Raw genomic sequence first — 3,254 nt, 5'->3', positions numbered from 1 at the left:
AGCTCTGGAATGTACAGTCCACAGTCTGTGTCTTCAACATTCTGCTGCCCGGGAAGGGAATGGCTCACTTGCATGGAAAATGTGGAGAAGGGCTACATACAGCCTAGGGGTGGGGGAGCCATGGGAGAGAAGGGACCTGTGCCCCCAATGGCTCCATGGGGGAGCTGTTCTGGCCATCTCCTGCTGCGCAAAGAGAACCCAGATGATCTGTCACTGTCACTGAGACTTCGCCACAGACAGCAGCGCCTGCACCCCAGGAAGAGGTCCCCAGCTCCACGGGGAAGGGCGGCACCCCGACACCTGGCCTAGGGACCTTGTAGGGAGCTGTAGCAGCCCAGCAGGCTGAGTAGCTCTAGGCCTGGCCTCCTCCACCTTCACCCACCAAGACTATGCAGCCAGTGGCCAAGGCTGGCAGATGCAGCTGGCTGAGACACCCAAGCTGAATAATGCATGAAGCAGCATTCGGACAAAGAACCAGGGGTTTATTTTAGCAAAATTTTAAATCATGGAACTCTGCCTCCCAGGAAGCTGCCTGGATGACAAAGCCACCACAGAAAACTGAAAAACAAAACAAAACAAAAACCAACACCATAACTACAAAAATCCGGGAAACATTTTCCTGACAAAGCCAAAAACAGCAGAACACTGAAACATTTTAAACAAGTCTTTGTAACCCAATCCACCAGTGTCCTTTCCTTGCTGGGGAGGCTGCTGGCCAGCACCCCTCAGCTCTGAGATGGAAAACTACGAAATGGAAGCCAGTTGCCAGTAAGCTAAAATGCCAAGTGACCTTCAGTTTGTGCTCTTGATTCCTTCAGGAAGTGGGGGAGCCTGTTAGTAGAATAGATCATTGAAGGGTGCCCGGGTGGGTACCCCTCCAGACCCCCTCTTGTCTTGTCCAGCTGTTTACGTGAGACCCTGTCTTCCTCGGGCCATCCGATGACCCGGCTGGGACCTTGCTGTTGAGGGGTGGGCAGTCAGCCTGTGACCTGTGAGGACAGACAAGTTCCGGCGCCAGCCGGAGAGGAGGCCAGTCAGAGGACACCAGAGTGGAGGAATTCCCTGTGGTCCACAAGAGGGAGAAGAGGCGCCTTCAGCCCCGGGGCCTGGCGTGTGGCCCCCATACTCACAACAGAGGGTGTGACATGAAGTGCCATCAATGGGGGGTGTGCAGTATGAGGGAGTGTGTGTGAATGCGACAAGCTTCAGGACACAGGAGGCGCTGAAGGACATGACAGCAGGTGCTGAGATTGCAGAACCAGAGGGTGACTTCTAATGGTGACGACCTGGGGGGGCGGGCACTGGATGGGCAATAACTTCAGCAAACAGGTCACATCAAAGGCTGCATGGGCACTGAGGGAGCTTGGAACAAAGGTGTGTGTCATGGAAGTGTGTGGAACAACTGACCGTGAGGTGGCACGTGACACACTGTGGGTATGGCATACAAGGGAGCATGGGAACAAGCCTCCAGGTGTGTCACAGGCCTGGCTCCTCCCCCATCATCCTGGTGCTGTTTCAGGCTCCTGGGCTTTCCACCGCTCTCCAGCACGGTGAGTCTTCATGGCGAGCCCAGGGGCAGCCCCTTCCCAGGGCCATCACTGACCCTTGCTGGCAGACCCCATGGACACGGCGTCCGTGAAGGCCTCCACAGGCTTCTGAGAAGGAGGAGCCCTAGAACTGGAAAGGGAAAGCATCCATTGCAGGCAGGGGTAACAACATCAGCAAAGGCCAAGGCATGAATGGGATTGACCTGCCAGTCCCTGGCCAGCCTGGCCCCCGCAGGCCAGTAGGGTCCTGTAACCAGGCTCTTGGGCTCTCACCACAGGGTGTGGGGGCACCACAGCCCAGGTTTGGCCTCTTCCCTGCCAAGCTGCCCTTCCTCAGCTGTGCTCTGATTTCTGTTTCTCAAAGCCTCAGGCATATCCTGCCCTGGTCTTCCCAAAGTTCTGACATTTTGATTTACATTCAGAGAAACTGAGAAAGGACACCACATATCCAAACACTAAGGGGACATTCAGTCCTTCCTAAGGGACTCCCATGGTTGGCTGTCTTCCCAAAGCCACAAGGGGGTATCCTCACTGCCAAGCGGCCTGACACACACTGCAAATACACACCCACACACCCACAGAAGGGTGGGAGGCAGCCCGAGGCCGGGGTTCCACTGAGCTGGTTTCGGCTTTTATCTTTAGCCCAGGCAGAATGAAAGGTCAGATTCCCACCCCCACCCCCAGAGTTTTCACCACTGCACCTCCAGCCAGAATTTGGCACCCCTTGTCATGGTGCACTCGCTCCTTACCCCACCCCCCCATAGAGCCCTTCACCTATGTGGGCTGCTGTGAAGGAAAGCCAGGCTCTTCACCTCTCTTATCTGATCTTTGCGACCAGCCGGCATTCTTGTGCCCTTTGGCAGCAAAGGAAAACTGAGGTGTGGAGGTTTGTTGAGATGCCCAAGATCCAACACCTTCAGTAGCAGAGCAAATGGCAAAACAAAGCAGAGAAACTCCAAAATGTCAGAAGTAAACAAAACAAAACATTTCAAAAACATGGGCTCCCCAGCTCACCAAGGTCCTCTAACACCTGCCACCATAGGGCACTCTGGGCTCTGTGGGCACACACGGAAGACTTAGGATCTGGCCAGATGGATATCAAAGGTGGGGCCAGCCATGGGGGGAGACAGCACCGCTCCATGACAGGCAGAGTGGAAGGCAGCTCAGGGTGGGCTCCAGGGCCATGCCCACTGACCAGGATGGCCAGGGCCAGAGCCTGAGCCCAAAGACACAGGGCTTTCCTCCTGGGCGACGGCTGTCCGGTGCCAGGGCAGGGGTGGTGAAGAGGGCACTAGGCGAGGCCGCAGATGGCACTGAACCAGCATTCTGCTCTGTTGCACCACAAACAGGTCTGGGGTCAAAGCTGACCACCACCACCCCCATGCCCCCTGCCAAAATGGTCTCTCACAAGCTAAAAAAAATACTAGTAATTCAATGCTTCCCCACCCAGGGGTCTGGAGGAGTGCCTGCCAAATGGCGCAGTTAGAGGAAGCAAGCATCACGTGACCAGCAGGCACGGGTGTACAGCCGTCTGAGGTGGGCGGCACCCAAACCTGGCCAGGTGGGATGGAGGCCCCAGAGGGCCGGCCAAGGAGGGAAACGCGGGGTGCCGTGGTGCTCAGAGTTGAGTCCGGGCAGGCAGACAGCACGCGCACTGTCTGGCCCCACGTGAGACCCCGGGGCATCGGTTGGTGTGACGGACCCCGT

Source organism: Neovison vison, chromosome 6 (assembly GCF_020171115.1).
Source record: "Neovison vison isolate M4711 chromosome 6, ASM_NN_V1, whole genome shotgun sequence".
In the NCBI taxonomy this organism is placed as follows: Eukaryota; Metazoa; Chordata; class Mammalia; order Carnivora; family Mustelidae; genus Neogale; species Neogale vison.
Note: the sequence above shows the minus strand (reverse complement) of the source record.